Raw genomic sequence first — 16,651 nt, forward strand, 5'->3', positions numbered from 1 at the left:
ATCCTATGCACTTGCAGATTGAAGGTCAAGTCCCAAAGAAAATATCGGCAATAACCGACCGGTTTGCTCAACCCTGCCTCTCCCATGCTCCTATACCCATCCCAGCTCCTCTGCTCCCCGGCACACTACTGGTAACTGCCTGGGTGCATCCTTCATGTACAGCGTTCCGTTCCTTCCAAATTAGCTCAGCACATAATAAACCAGATACATATATATAAATACAAGTTTCTGAGGATGAGACGAACAGCATCGTTTCTGAGGCTTGGGTGGAGAGCCAGCTGTTTCCCAGCCTCATGTGTTTTATTCAACATGTAGGGTTTATAACACAATCCAACACCAGTGCTGATGACGCGTGTGCCATTTATCTAACCATTGGTTTTTGATGATTCCAAACACAAACAAATGCATTTCAAGCAAATTCAGGTAACTTTGTCTATATCTCCCACAATAACTAATTACATTCAGTAGAGTACCATGCATTTAGGAATGCATCTGTAGTTACAAATACCATACACATGGAGACCGAACATAGATCCAGATGACAAATCAACTTGAAATGATAGCTGTGCATCAGGCTTTCAACCCTCAGCACCTAATTAATATTATGGTATTTATTGAGCACGGATCTAGCTTCGAGAAGCAACAGATCACTTTACAGAGGTATACAACAGTACAGATGCATAACAAGCACTTTTCAGAAGTAACAACATGACCGATATACAGCGGGGTGGGGGGTAGAATACAGAGGGACACAGAGGAGGGGTACAGCTGTACAGTGTGGCAGGGACGAGAGGGGCAGACGGCGTCGAGCAAGTGAGGTTGCTGGGGTGGTGGGGGTGACGTGATGGTCTAGCGTTGAGGAGGAGAGACTCCTTGAAGAGGTGGGTCTTGAGATCTTTTCCGAATGGTAGGAGCAAGTCTGATGCTGACGGAGGGGAGGTTCCATATTCTTGGGGCGAAGGCAGAGAAGGCTTGTTTTCTGGTCCTTTCCTTTTTGCAGCGGCGATTTTCAAGTCTGCACGCGTCCTGGCTTTTGGTGGTGCTCTGTCTTCCGGATATGCTGAGTTTCTCTGCAAGATAGCTGGGTGACTTGAGGGCGACTGCCAAGCATGATGAGATCTTCTAGTGAGGCTGTGATGAGGACCAATGTCTCTAGAAATCAGTCTCAACATCTGTGTACAGAGATCTGGCAACCCATTAGATACAGTTTTCCTTTGCATAGTCCAAGGTAGATTTTGCATTGTTTGACAGTACTTTCAACATAGGCTTTTTGCTCAAGGCCCAGACAAAAGAAGCCCAACACTCAACTTCCATTGAGAGTGGGGTAGCAATGGAGAGCAGAACTTTGGTTGCCCAAAGCAGTCTGGATTGCTTCTGTCCTGCTTTTGGTACTTTGACTGGGGTGTAGGTAAGAGGGGCTTTTGTCTTTGCAAGTGCGGTTTGCAGGTCACTCTCTCAATGCCACTCCTGGCTACCCTCTTCCTTTGTAACACCTAGCACCCCCTCAATGCTGCATGCTCTGCTCATACTTCCTCTCACTGGTGTGCCCAGTTTAGGGTATATTGGCATGACTGTCCCTCTTTCTCTCCACTTCTATAAAGTACTTCCTGTTCTCCCTTTCCTTCAACACCTGTGGTCCTCTCCTTCCTGGACTCTGTGGCAATCGCTCTTCCCAAGCCCAGAGACGCTTCTCTCTGTGATTTTGGGGCTGTCACTCTCCGCAATACTTGGTGAATCTTTCTTCTCCACTTTCCCTTGATGTTCATTTATTCTTACAACCCTCCCCAAGCGGTTTCCTCTGTTCTTCAATGATCCCCCTCCCCACCTTTCTCAATAATCTCCTTTGTTCTCCTCCAGCTCTCCTCCTCCTCCCTTCACTCATTACCCACCCTTCTCTACTCCGGTCTCCTTCTCCTTTCTTCTACCAGTCTCTCGTCAGATCACCTCTTCTCCAGCTACCTCAATAGCATTCTCTTCCTCTCTGACAGATTGACCATATGGTGAATGGGACAGTCAGAGCTTTTTGGATTTTTATCAACATAAAAGGATGCAGGTATTTCTGTTTCTGAAAGAGAGGTATGTTAATCAGACCCCCTTTCATAAATGTTTCATGCTAAAAATATAGTGCACATATTTGCCTTTGTTGTAGCCAGTCTCCTGGCATCTGCAGCTCCAGCCCACAGTGGAACAGATCAGGTTATAAGGTCACATGGGCATCTCTAACAGCTGCTGGGACACAACGTACCTGCAGACAGAGGTGACCTTTTAGTCTCCTGCCACTCTGAATCAAATTACAATTACTGCATGCCTTAGTCAGTCTAGTTTGTTGGTGGCACATACATCTTTAAAAGTAAGCCATGTCTAGTTGTGGCATGTGACTGCTAAGAGCAGACAATAATACAGCCACATCAGTTTTATAACACATTAGTGTCAGCTCTGTGAGTAAGGCTCAACTAGGACAGGACTGATGTATATTGGTGTCTAGCCTGACTGTCTCCACCGCTGCTATGTCGAACAATATCCAGGATGATACCTCTTTGATTCTCCTACAGGAAGGGTAAAACCTTTCCCCAGGGCATAGTCATTTTCCCCAGGAGAGCTCCTGGGAACCGGTACTTCAAAGGCAGCACTGACATACAGCCAATCTCAGACCATGGTACTGACCACTGAAGGCCCTTTGAAGTCAGCAGGCATGGATTAGGGATGGAGTTAGTGTAGCCAGAGAGGAATATTGCCCGAGAGATGAGTCCCACCATATTGGTTTCTGTTAATGCTCTCTTCCTTTTCCCATCCCTTCCATTTTCTTCAGGCAAGATATTTTGGGTGTTATGTCATAATGCAAAGGGCACTTGCTACAAACACTGTGGTTGGACCCGTACATCAGTCTTGCTTTGGACGGTATTGTACAAAAATGTTGCCCTCATTTGTGCGCCCCCGCAGTCACTGCGACTTTGGAGGCGCACAAAATGAGGGTGACATTTACTGCGCCCAAGCAGAGCAGGGGTTACAGGGGTGTCTCCCGCTCTTCCTGGGCGCAGTAGTGGGGGTCGGGTGTATCCCCCGCTTACCATTTCGGAAAGCAGGGGACACGTAACAAAAAAAAAGAAAAAAAGAAAGGCACCCTGCAGCGTCAGCTCCAACCCACGTTAGTGGGAGGAGTTGACACCGCAGGGATCGCAGAGTGCGGGCAGAACACACAGAAGTGTGCTGCCCTAAAGGTAAGTGTGGTGGGGGGGTTGGGAGGGGTGATGCAGGCCAGGGGAAGGGGGCGCAGTGATCCATATGATCACTGCGCCGTGCCGTAACTGCCGTCAGCATTTTGGCCATCGCAGTTAAGGGCAGCGGAATGATCATATAGATCCGCTTTGGACCAATTCCCTGTGGCATTTTGCCTTCAAATACAGAGGGGCACCTCGTTTTTTGATTGAGCTCTGGAATCTAAGAACAACAAGAAGAATTAATCTTTTGAGGATACAGTCAATCCAAAAGTATTCTGCCAGGAAGATGAAGACGTAAGGCATCCAAGGTAGAGGAGAGCTCTGTCCTCTAGTCATCCCCAGGGAACAGCAGGGGTGACAGCTATTGGACCAAAACCACAATGCTGTCAGGACTGGAACCAGGACTTTGTTAGCTGGAGTTGAAGGATCCCCTGTAGATGCCAGCCACAATCCATGGAGTGGAAGTGCAGAACAGAAGGTCTCACCCTGTCCTAGAGATCCTCGACATGGACTCCCAGCAACCTAGAAGTCTCACAGCGGGTGGAACCCTGTTCACCACCTCAAAAAATCTTCAACCACGCTTGACGTCCTTCGAACTGACACAGGACATGTGGTGCTGCTTTTGGCATTCTCTGAACTGTGAGCTACTTACCTGCTTCTTCAAGCTGTCTCGATGATATTGGGTACCACTGAAGAGCATCAATGCTGGGACCTGAGCTCTGGCTAGCCTCCATGGAAGCATCAGGCTCGCTGCATACCGAGGACTGTCTCGACCCAACAGTCAACCTGCTGGAAGCCATTGTTTCGCACTTGACCGTCGACTACAACCATTGGGATCCCTCAACTCACATCATCTCAAGTGTTTACTTGATCCAGAGAGCTCCATCTCATCCGACTCAATGTCGACTCGCAGCTGGATCAATGCAACCTACTCGTCTAAACACCGACTTGACAGCAGGAAAGTGCCAAAAATCTCGTCTTGATGCTGTCGAGTGCCCAAGACAAAGAACTAACGTTCTGTATAGAGCCCTCGCCTCCTGTCCTTTGTTTGGGATGATAGTACATTTTAAGCATTGATTGGTTCTCCATTCTCTCTGGTGTTTCTGGCCAGTTTATGTTTCCGTCTCCACCACCTATGGCTCCACAGACCAAGACATTTGTCGGGGGTCCTCCATCTTGAACTCCCAGAATCTGTGCAGGCTTGAAGGGGCATCCAGCAATTGCCAGATCCACTGCGCACTTATTACATACTCCTGAGGGTTTGCAGTCAAGTGCGGGCAGACAAAGCTGTTAGGTTCATGGGAATCTACACCTGTGAATATGCTGATTTGGGCACAGAGTTCACCAGTTAGCACCAATCCATCATGCCATTTAGAATCTAGTTTGTACAATCGGGAGTTCCCAGGGGCATTCTTCTAGCTTGTCGCTGTACAGCTTCCGGCAGCTCTAACATCCTTAAAGGGGCCATGTTGCCTAGGATACCTTTGTATGACATCCCTGCCAAGCTCAACGCTAGAGCTGTTCAGGGGATCCCCCCACGCCAACCAGGCCCCTGCATCATGTAGCGGTTGCCAGCACCACGTCCCCGGCATTACCTTATTCTCCACTGCTAGAGCAAGTCACCACATTTCATCACAGTATGCACTATTGCCATCAGAATGTCCAAGCTGTTGACAAGAGGTTGGAGAAATGTTTGCCACACATTTATGGATCACTCCCTGGTATGGGAGGGACCAAGATGAGTGCCCTGTAATGCCACAAGACAAACATTTTAGCAAGCAGCCAGATTTGCATTAGCACATTTAATTTGCATATTTGATAAAATTCCAGAGGAGCTCCACGCTCACTTGGTGCTTTCCCAAAATGTGTGTTTTAAGGCTTATTTAATCTCCTCTTCTGAAATAGCTTCTCATAGGGTCAGTTTCTCATCCGTATTTTACCGAGGTATTTGAAGATGATTACCCATCTCACATTGATATATGGCTTCATAAAATTGTGAAAATGTATTAGCGATAGCTGTGGGTGCAGAAAAAGCATTATTATTTTCATCCCTAAGAAACAATATACCACCTTTCACCTAAATCTTCGTAATCTGCCGTAAAAGCAATTCTGCTTTCTCACCCTGTTCATATTGTTTGGAAAAGCGCAAATTCATGTTGGGCTCCAGTTCAGTGCCTTGGAAACGTTTTTGAATGTGACGTGAGGTACTATTTAGTTTCAGTATCCCCTCGGTGTAAGCAATGGCATTAGGTCCTCTGGACACTGTGTTGTGATCCAAGGTGTCACGTGCCATAAGGCTTGGTGAAGAGCTCAAAGATTCCATTTCAAGATGTCTGTAAAAAGACAACTGTACACACCGTCTTCCAGATCACCAAAGACTCCGGACAGATCAGTTGAGGAAGATGTCTTCCCAATGCCTCATTTGCATCTGAAAAGAGAAAAATGATAGTGTGGCATGAAAGTGTACAGGGCGCAGGAGTGATCAGGCTTTAGGAATTCATGCGGATGTGCGATGGGAAAAGGCCTGCTGCGGGAAGCACAGCGTCCAAACATCATCACAGAACAAAGATGCGGGCAGTCCAAAAAAGTACACATTTTGCCAGATGTGAAACAGCTGCCAGGCGATGCGGCTGTCCTGTCCATGTGGAGGAAAGGACTGTAGGTTGTGGCTGGGAGCAAAAGAGGTCCTGTGTGTGGTATGTGCTCCAGAAATGCCTTTGGATTCATCGCTGATGTGCACCTTGCCCAATCCCGTTCCCTTCATCGGGATGACAACCCACTATTATGGAGAAAAGGGATAGGCTTAAGAGTAAAACGGAGTGGTAGATTCCTAACAAAATCAGGTTATTTATTAATAGCATAATGCCCCTAAAAGGTCAGTATAGCTGGACAGTTAGACACATATTATGCTGTGAATGCAACACAGAAAGGGAGAACACAAACGTAAAAGAGAGGTAAACATAACACTATAAAAATAGGACTGTAAGAAGCAGTTTGAGGATATATTCACTCTCATAGAAAGAAGCTTTGCCAGGTAAATCCACCTTCTGCGGTAAGCCAGAAATAGGAGATGGACGAGAGGACATATGTTAACAGTGTGCTTTATTAAATAAATTAAAGACAACAAATGGGTGCTCGTCAGAACGTCTCACAAATTAATTCTGTCACCCGTCAAAACCTATAATAACCTAACATCTGCCCTATGACTATGAAAATAAATATATAGAATCTAAGCTTTAACTTAGGCTAGTGTTACACCCCCATGGTTAACCTAGTTTTCGCTGGGTTTCTGACACCCACCAAAGAGTTCTTATGGTTTCTTCCAGCCTTCGGGCTCTGTAGACAGTTCAAACAAAAATGTCTCTCAGCTTGTCCTTAGGGTCAAAACAATGTACTTGGCAGATAGTCCATACAGTTTCAAACGTATCCTTTCTCCTGGGATGTATTCTCCTGACCTGTATAAGTCGCTGTTCAGTACCAAACCAAAGTTCGTTCTTTGTCCCTTCTGGGATGAGTGCAGCAGGCACTTCCAATTTTTCGGCAAACACCTCCGTCCATCGCTGTTAACAGGTCTAAGACATACCTATTTTGCATGGTCATTAGCCGCAGTGCTCGCAGTTCCACTTTTATTATGTTAAATCCTTCTTCAGTGTCATTTGCCAGCTGGATCAGCTCCTAGCGTGTTATTTGGAGCCATTTTGCATTTGCCCTGGCCTGGACGCTGGGGATGAGTGAAGCGAAGAAAATCTCTGCAGAGCTGAACAATCGATATCTGTCTGGGATCTGTGCCAGTAGTTCTGAGGATGCTTTTGATATGTAGTTCGACGATCATCTGTTCCGAGACAGCATCTCCCCCTTATTACCGGAAGACAGGACGTATAATTGTGATTCTGCAGTTGGATGGGCCTCATTCGGCTGAGGGGTCTCTCGCATTTTCTTGCTCCCATCAATGTGGCTCTCCGGTATCACCATTAGTGCAGAATGTAGTGTGGCCAGTGAGCAGCTGCCACTCCAGGATAGTGGGAGGTGCAGGTATGCCTGGTTGCCACGTACCCAATAAGTCAATAAGTGTCCATGAGGGTCGCTGTCCCTTTTCTCATATCCGGGAGGTGCAGTTTTTGTTTCCCCCCCATGATAGTTTTTCCGTCTCCCTTGAAACACAGTTCATAGTTTATTTCTTTTTGTAGCTTGAAGGGCTTCTCAATGGCAGTCACCCAGGTCAATTTTGAGATGTGATCTTTCCATACTGGTGTGCATGTCTTCTCTATCCACTGCATTTTCTCTGGTGCCACACCTCGCAGCGCTTCAGCTTTGCACATTATCTCTTAATCTTTCCACTTATTTTCTAAAAATAATGTCGCTTGTATTATAAAAAATGGTTCTTCCAAACATATCACTCCTTCCGCTTTCGGGTAACAGGTCTTCTCATTCTGCAGCATTTTAAAAGTTACCTTGTGTGCCTGGAAGGTGTTCTTAATTCTACACAACGTGAGATGAAGGAGGCATTGGGCATCCATAATAGGCAACTCTTTTGGCAGCAATACTTTGGGTGTGCCTGAAGCATGGGGAATAAGGGAGCAGACATAGCAACCCTCATTTGTTGTTTGTTTTGCAGTTGCACTCATGTCTGCATACCATTTATTTGTCTGGTGGGGGTGTCATGGGTCTTCCATCTTGTCTAGTCCCAAGCCGTAATATTCGTCATATTTTCTCCTCCCTACCTCCCTTTTCCTCCTATTATTTCTCAGATATCTCATGTTCCTCATGGGCGAGGAACAGTCTAGGCCCCCCTTTCTCCCCTCCGCCCCCCTTTTCCCATTCATCATATAATGCTGTGTATCTCACTGCCATCTCTTCATTCTCTTCCTTTATTCTTTTTTTTTTTTTTTAAACTTCTTTTTATTATAAGCGTGGCAGCAAAACACAGGCGAACAGCGCCAGGCAAAACATTGTAAAAGAACAGTATACATAGCATTAGTATGCAGATGTTACTTCACATTCCGAACAATCAAAGAGCAAAAAGCAGTGAGATCTTGTAGGAGGGTATCGGGGAGCTATGACTGAGCTGAGGACCCAGGCTGGCCAGGGGAAACCGGAGAAGGAGGGGAGGTCTGAGTCACGGCCAGGTCTAAGATATAAGAGCGGAATCGAAGCCAAATATTTCTCGGTCTGGAATGTGTGGGTTGTAGGTGGGACCAGGCCTCTTCCGCATCAGAGGCCCATGTGACCGCCCTCAACCATTGGGCATGTGTAGGAGGGAAGGGGCGAAGCCAACAGAGCAGGATAGAGCGCACCGCGAGGAGGAGGCAAAGACCAGCTAGTTTCTTGGAGTCTCGGGGGAGGCCCGGGAGATCGTGGAAGAGACATACCAGCGGGGAGAGAGCAATGGGGTGGTCCGTCACGGTGGATACAGTCGAGCAGACGGCCTCCCAGAACTGGGCCAGGCGAGGGCAAGACCAGATCATATGGATATAGTCAGCCTCATCCCGACCACATCTGGGGCAGTTGGCAGGGTAGTCGGCCGACATACGATGTAGTCTGATCGGGGTATAGTGGAATCTGTGAAGAACTTTGAATTGGATAAGTTTGAACCGAGAGTTGAAAGAAACCCGTTGTGTGCGGTCGCATAGATGGGTCCAACGATCATCGGACATCTCCACACCAAGGTCCGCCTCCCAGGCGAGTTTCAGTTTGGTGAAGTCTGGAATCGATCTGGACTGCAGCATGGTGTATAGCCTAGAGATCTTGCCCCTCCTAGGGGTGGGAGAAGTGAGCTCGTCAATAGCAGGGTCATCAGGCGGTATTGCGGGGAATGTTTGGTAGTGTCGTTTAAGGGTCTTTCGAAGGGATGCGTATTGGAGCCATACGCTCTGGCCCCTTCTCAGGGGTAGGGGGAGGTCAGACCATTCGACGAATATACCCTGGTCGAACACGTCGCGTAGCAGTTCGAAGCCCAGGTCCGCCCATCGGCGCACTGCTACCAATGGGACCCGCGGGACCCCGGGGAGAAAGTTCCACAGTGGAAGATTACCGTGGAAGGCGTAGGCAGTTCCCAACAGACTCCACGTTTTTGCCAGTGCAACGGCTGTGCAGGTAACCGGGCTCTGCGAGTTCCGAGTCAAGGGGGCGGGTTGTAGCACCAGGGAGCGGATGTCTCGGTCAGCTACTGCGAGCCTCTCAAGTCGGACATGCGGGGCAGGATCCGTGGTATCAAACCAATAGGAGGTATATTGGATTTGTGACGCCATCCAGTATTTAAGAAAGTTAGGGGCACCGAAGCCCCCGTAAGACATGGGGGTGGAGAGGGTCCCGATTTTAAGACGAACCGCACCCGAGTGCCAAAGAAAGGAGTTCACGGTGCAGTCTAATTCGCGGAAAAAGCCCGCCCCCGGCCATAAGGGAACATTAGCGAACCTATAGAGCAGTTGGGGTAATACTACCATCTTCAACAGGCCAATTCTGCCAGCCAGAGATATTGGGAGCTTGTCCCAGACCTGAATCTTGGCTGTCAAGTGCGTGAGGTATTTCTGGTAGTTTTCGTGGAATGTCCGCTCGTGTTGGCGAGTCACCACCGTCCCAAGGTACGTAAATGTGTCTTGAGCCCAAGTGAAACCGAAGGCATCAGGGAAGTGAGAGGTGCATTCCGTGAGCGGAAAAAGGGTAGATTTCGAACAGTTCACTTTAAGGCCAGAGATCCGGCCGAAGCGACTAATGTCTGCAAGTATAGGGGGTAAGTTGGCCGAGGGAGAGCGCACAAACAGCAAGGCATCATCTGCATAGAGGGACACTATGTCTGTGTGTCCCGCGGAGCGGAGACCCTTGTCGGCATGACGTTGGCGGAGCATGTCGGCGAACGGCTCGATTGCTATCGCAAAGATCAGGGGAGAAAAGGGACATCCCTGTCTCGTTCCCCTGGCGATCTTGAAAAGGGGAGAGTATCGGTCCACCGTACTGACCCTGGCAACCGGTTCAGAGTAAAGCAGTCTGATCCAGGAGATAAAAGAGGGGCCGAATTTACAGCACTCAAGGACTCGCCATAAATACTTCCATGAGACCGAGTCGAATGCCTTTTGCATGTCAAGGGCAACAGCCACAGCGTGTGTGTCGGGGCTGATTCTATCAATAATGTTGAATAGCCGCCTCAAGTTCAGAGAAGTGGAGCGACCTGGGATAAAACCGGCCTGATCTGGATGGATAATAGATGGCAGAAGGGGAGCCAGCCGGAGAGCCAGAGCCTTGGCAAATATTTTGACATCGCAGTTTATGAGGGACAGTGGGCGATACGAGCCGCACTGTGAAGGGGGTTTGCCGGGTTTAAGTAGCACAGCAATCGTGGCTTCACGGAGAGAAGGAGGAAGTGCCCCAGCCCCAACAGATTCCTCCCAGAGAGCCAGCAAATGGGGAATCAGTTGTGCCTTGAAGCGTTTGTAGAACTCGACTGGAATACCGTCCGAGCCAGGTGTGCGGCCCGAGGATAGGGAGTCAATTGCGGTCGAGAGCTCCTCCCGTGTGAGTGGGGAGTCGAGGGAGCCCGCGGCCTCCGGGGATAGGGTCGATAGAGGAAGGGTATCGAGAAAGGAGTCAATCTCCGCCAACGAGACTTCATCGGCATTGGAGTACAAAGATTCATAGAAGGTGAAGAATTCCCTATTGATCTCTTGTGAAGAGACCGCCATGGAACCGTCAGATCTCTCAACCCCGAGGATGTGCGGGGGCCCCGTCTCACGCCGGATCAACCTAGCGAGGAAGCGGCCGGGGCGTTCCCCCTCCCCGTACCTCCTAGCCACACCAGGTTTATCGAGGAACCTCTGCTCGCGGTCCGCAAGAGAGCGGAAGTTATCCAGTTCCTCCCCAATGCTAGCGAGGTTGCCCGGAGTGGAGTGTAGTGAGCATGTGGCTTCCAGAGATGAAAGTCTGGATTCGCTGGCGGCGAGGTCTCTGCGGATTGACTTAAGGACCCAGCTTTCCTTAGACAGCGCAATCCCTCTAGTGTAAGCCTTGAATGATTCCCATAGGGTTGCGTGGGACGTTACCGAGCCCATATTGGTCTCGAAGTACTCCTCAATCGACAGTTCAAGTTCGGTACAAAACTCAGGGTCCAGCAGGGAAAGGGGTTTTAATTTCCAGTGTCGGGAGCGGGCGGGATCGGGGCCCCAGTCTACTGTAATGGTGACAGGAGAGTGGTCAGAGAGGGTTCTCGGAAGGATCGTTAGTTGTGTTACATTCTTGACTAGTATGTTAGAAATCACCCACCTATCAATACGAGAATAGGAGTCGTGAACCGAGGAGTAAAAGGAGTAGATGCGGGAATCCGGGTAGAAGAACCTCCACGCGTCCACCATGGCCAGACGGGGAAGGGAGGAAAGTGCCGCATAGGCCGCCCTGGAGAGGTGACGGGGCCTGGAGCCCGATCTATCCAGGGCTATATCGAAGATCGTGTTAAAATCCCCTCCCCAGAGGATTGGAACAAGGGGGAAGCCATCGAGAAGGGAGGTGACCTGCACATAAAATTCCGGGTCGTCAAGGTTAGGGCCATAGATATTCAGGAGGATCACTTCCTTATGGTGCAGCATGGCGTGAAGAAGTACATATCTACCCTGGGGGTCGATTTTCGAGGAGATGAGGGAAAAGTGGAGGCTCCTATGAATGAGGGTCATGACTCCTCGGCTCTGGGAAGAATAATCAGTGAAAAACCGGTGAGGACCCCAGGATTTGGCGAAGCGCATGCAGTGTATAGAACGAGCATGAGTCTCCTGAAGGAAGAGAATCTTGGATCGGTGGCGTTCGGCCTGCAGCTGGAGCTGTCTCATCTTCCTATAGTTCCCCAGACCTCGCACATTCCAGCTCATAAAGGTCAGGGCACTCTCAGTCACAGTATGGCGGTATTAAGAATAAAGCTGAATGTCGGGGACCGAGAGGTCAAATTAACAGTTCCACAGGAGCATATCACAAATGCCCCAGCACAGTTCGCCTTCGCTGCCATCGCCATTTTTCCAATAACAAAAACCCAAACAACCCCAACATACCCCACCCCCACCCACACCCCCCTCCCAATCAGAGGGATGACCAGCCCATCCCTTAGTAAACAAAACAAAAGCAGAGGCATCATCGCCTGGGGGTCTGAAGGCCCGACTGGCCGTAACGCTCCGGGTTGCAGCAGAGCAAATAGTGCATGGGAAGCCCGTGACGGATGAGAGATGCATATTAGACAAAGTTCTCGCCAAGGGAACAGCGGGCGAGCACCAAGGTCGAGCTGAACAAGCAGGTTGCGGGAGAAAGGATTGGCATGGTCCCAGTTCCGGGGGGGCGAGTGGACCATACGCCTCCCATCGGGGACCAAGGATCACCGCTGTGCCGAGATCAGAGGAAGGGGATCAGCCAGGGAAGTGTTCATCGATGAACTTGGAAGCCTCTTCCGGGATAGTGAAGAACAGCACCTGATTGGAGTACTCTATGCGAAGCTTGGCAGGGTAGAGCATAGCGTATTTTATGGAGTGGTCTCGCAACCTGCGTTTCACCGCCTGGAAGGTCTTGCGTTCCCGCTGGACCGCAGTCGAGAAGTCGGGATAGAGGTGGATCCTTGCGCCACCCAGAAGTAGCTCACCTTTGAGTCTCGCAGCCCTGAGGAGGGCGTCCCGATCGCGGTAATTTAGTACGCGGGCTATGATGGGTCGAGGAGGGGCACCAGGTCTTGGTTTCGCCACCAGGGCGCGGTGGGCCCGTTCAATTGCGAAGTGTGGAGAAAGCTCAGGCTCGTCAAGAAGCGACAGGAGTGTGCGTTGAACAAAGTCTTCCATAGGCTCGTGGATTTCGTCCTCAGGAACCCCGATGATGCGGAGATTATTGCGCCTCGAGCGGGATTCCAAATCCTCGTTCTTCTTTTCCACCTCCGTGACTCGGCTGGAGAGAGCGCCGACCTCGGCGCGAAGAGCCCCCAGCGCATCCTCCGCAGAGCCCACCCGTGTCTCGACCTCTAACACACGGCCATCCGTCCTCTCAATGTGGGCCTTAATAGAGGATATGGTGCCGGTCATGTCATCAAGTTTGGAGTGGAGAGCGGTAAAACCCTCACGCATGAGATCAATCATATTTCGGGAATCCGGGGATGTGTCGAGGGGGGCGTCGGAGACCGACTCGGAGGCCTCTTCAGGTGGCCTTGCCGCAGCTCTCGCAAACATATTGATGGAGCTCTGTTTCCTTGCACCTCCCTTGGTCATCCTGTCTTATGAGTGTGTCAGGTGAAGAGAAGGGGGAGAGATGAGAGCCAAATATTAGTGCCAAGGAGCGTCCTCCGGAATATAGGGGCCAATCCGTGTTCCGGGGTAATGTAGACACAGAGCAACAAGCGAGCACACCTTGAGGCCGGAGTGGAGGTTGTGGCCCCTCTAAGACAGGAGAGTGGATGTCGCCGTGATAGGCCCAGGCGCGCACCGGTGAAATGGCGTACAGTGGCCGGGGCGCGGTGCAGGGAGTCCAGCGGAGGCAGCTCCAAGGAATGTTCAACAGCGCCTCAGCCCCAGGACGCCTGCAGCCCGGGGGGAAATGGAGCACGGTCCAGCGGGTCACAGTGGTTGGGTAGAAGCAGCAGGAGTCAGCGGCATGAAGAGAGAGGCAGGGGGGCGGGAGGGGACAGCAGCGCCGGTACTAGGGAGGCACCCGCAGGGTGTGATGGGTGCGGGCCGACCCGCCAGAGTCACAGCAGTCAGGCGCAGTCCCCTCCCCGCGCACCCCCCACCCCCAAGCCGCCACAAAGTTGAAGTGGCCCCTCGGGGCCCGGACCAATTGCACGGGGCAGGTCGGCTCCCGCGCCAGTCAGGAGAAGAGGTGGTGGTCCAAGTGGTCACAGCCAGGCACAGTAATCTGGCGTCCCTCGCCCGGTCACAGCCGGACCCAGCAATCTGGCGTCCCTCGCCGGGCAGGTGCCCCTCACCCTAGCGGTCCGCAGCGCCGCGGCCCCAGGGCGAAGGAGGGCCGACGCTGTCGGAGCCGCGGGTCGAGGAGGGCGGAAGGCCGTAGCCGCAGGGCTGGGAGGAGGGCGCAGGAGTTAGCAGCGTAGAGAGAGAGGCCGGGGGGCGGGAGGGGACCGCAGCGCCGGCACACGGGAGGCACCCGCAGGGTATGGAGGATGCGGGCCGGCCCGCCAGAATCACTGTAGTCAGGTGCAGTCCCCTCCCCGCTCTCCCCCTACCTCCAAGCAGCCACCAAGTTGATGCGTCTCTCGCCGGGCGGGCGCCCCTCCCCCAAGCGGCCCGCAGCGCCGCGGCCTCAGGTCGAAGGCGGGCCGACGCTGTCGGAGCCGCGGTTCGGGGAGGGCGGAAGGCCGCAGCCGCAGGGTAGGAAGAAGGGCGTAGCTCCGTCCGCGGGGCTCGCAGCGGCTGCAAACCGCGTCCGGTTGCGGTAGAAGTGTTCCCGCAGGATCGGGTGCAGAGGGCAGGTCCGTAGATGGCGTCGGGCAGAAGAGAGCAGGATCGAACGCTCTGCCGGCCCGGAGCACCACGTTTAGGCGGCCATCTTGATCGCCGCGCAACAGCGCCCCCCTCTTCCTTTATTCTATCGGGTAGTTTGTCCTCTATTGTGGGGGTGGTTACATGTGTGGGCACGCTAGTGGGGGTGTTGTACATCCATGATATAACGGAGGGGTTGCGATCATTTAAACTGCAGGCATTGTAATCGGAGACATTTGGCGGGGAAGTTGTGCTGTTTTGCTTTTTATCCTGCATTCTTTCATTTGGCGGGCTAACAACATTGGGCGGTTTTGTGTAATATCCCCATACAAGTTTAGATCCGTCCCACCTCAAAAAATCACCTTCTCTAGTATCCGCAGCTGTAGTTTGATTTGTTACATTAATCCCGTTATTCCCTCCCCACCTCGTTCATCTCAATAGAGATGAACGCTATGAACCAATAAGTAACCAAGACAAACAGCATTGTAAAAAATAAAGTAATGCATACAGACAGTCCACACTCATACGAATATCTACACCTTTCAACTAAATCATCCCTACATCTAATCAATCTATTTGTTGCTGTCACGCCACTTTTGGGGAGACCGAGGTCCATTGCGATCGCTCTCCCTTCTCCCTCCTGGCGGATCTACCCGCGCTTTCGCGCCTGGGGAGCCGCCAGGAGGAGAGCTTCTGGAACAGCTGCTGGAGGGTTGCAGCGTATGCGCGGGAGACCACTGTCTCGGTTCCGCGCATACGCCGTAGATTGGGCCTGCGCGTTGGGAAGGGCTTGCCTTCCAAGCCTCGTTTCAGGTCCGCCGGCACCCGGAGACGAAACGGCTTGCGTTTCAGGCCTCGCGGGTGCCGGCAGCCCATAAAAGGGAACCGCAAGCAGAAGCCAACCGCGTCTCAACGCGGAAGCTTCGTTCGTGTTGCTCGCTCCTGGTTTCCTGTGTTTCCTGCTTTTACCCTGCCTTGCCTCCAGCCTGCCGGGGTGCCCTGCTCAGCCCTGGGTCCTCTTGGGCCCATTTGCCTTGCCTTGCCTCCAGCCTGCCTGGGTGCCCTGCTCAGCCCTGGGTCCTCTTGGGCCCATTTACCCTGCCTTGCCTCCAGTCTGCCTGGGTGCCCTGCTCAACCCTGGGTCCTCTTGGGCCCATTTACCCTGCCTTGCCTCCAGCCTGCCTGGGTGCCCTGCTCAACCCTGGGTCCTCTTGGGCCCATTTGCCTTGCCTTGCCTTCAGCCTGCCTGGGTGCCCTGCTCAACCCTGGGTCCTTTTTGTCCTGCTTGCCTTCTGCCTGCCTGGGTGCGCAGTTTTGCCCAAGGGTCTCTTTGGTCCCACTTGCCCTACTTGACCTCCAGTCGCCTGGGTTCCTTGTTCTCGCCCTGGGTTCCCTTGGCTCCAGTTTCCCCTCTGACTCTCCTGGGACCAATTGGGCCTTTGTCTTTTTCCTTATTCTTTGGGCCCCCCCTTGTTGGTTTCCCTTCCCTATCTGGTTCCCCTTTTCCTGTCTGGTCCTGCCTGGTGCCTCGTCCTTTTTGGATCTACAGACCATCGGGCTAGTCAGCCATCTCCAAACCAGCTACCTGAAGTTCGCCTGAAAGTGTCTTCCTGCGGATTGGTGCCCCGACTTAGTCTTTGTTTGGTGTGATCCCGCGTTCACCTTGGACTTCACCTTGTTCCGAAATCTTCAACCTGACTGCTGCCTCTCCTGTCTGTGCTTGCACAGTCCCACCGTCACGTAAATCAGGAGAGTGCCTTCCGTGACGCTGGGAGTCTGTCCATCCTCCACCCTGTACCATTTGGGTGGTGGAGAGGCGGGTTCCCCGAGTCACACACTCGTCATTCAGCTGGCTGCAGCCTGGGGCCCCAACAAGATCCACATCAAAGAAAACAGGTACGGAGTCTTCACGTACATCCCAGCTTGACAGATTGAGACGCCTGCCTTCAGACCTTGAGATGGAGGATTCGCAAGAAGTGCGGAATGAGT

General features: G+C 51.8%; 1 protein-coding gene across 3 annotated transcripts in view; it reads right to left on the reverse strand.

The window, feature by feature from the left end:
• The window catches only part of POLR3GL (RNA polymerase III subunit GL), a 304,240-nt gene that overhangs the window by 5,184 nt on the left and 282,405 nt on the right, over positions 1-16,651 (reverse strand). The window lies entirely within an intron of this gene.

The sequence above is a fragment of the Ambystoma mexicanum genome, chromosome 1p, assembly GCF_040938575.1.
Source record: "Ambystoma mexicanum isolate Mex_15411 chromosome 1p, UKY_AmexF1_1, whole genome shotgun sequence".
NCBI lineage: Eukaryota > Metazoa > Chordata > Amphibia > Caudata > Ambystomatidae > Ambystoma > Ambystoma mexicanum.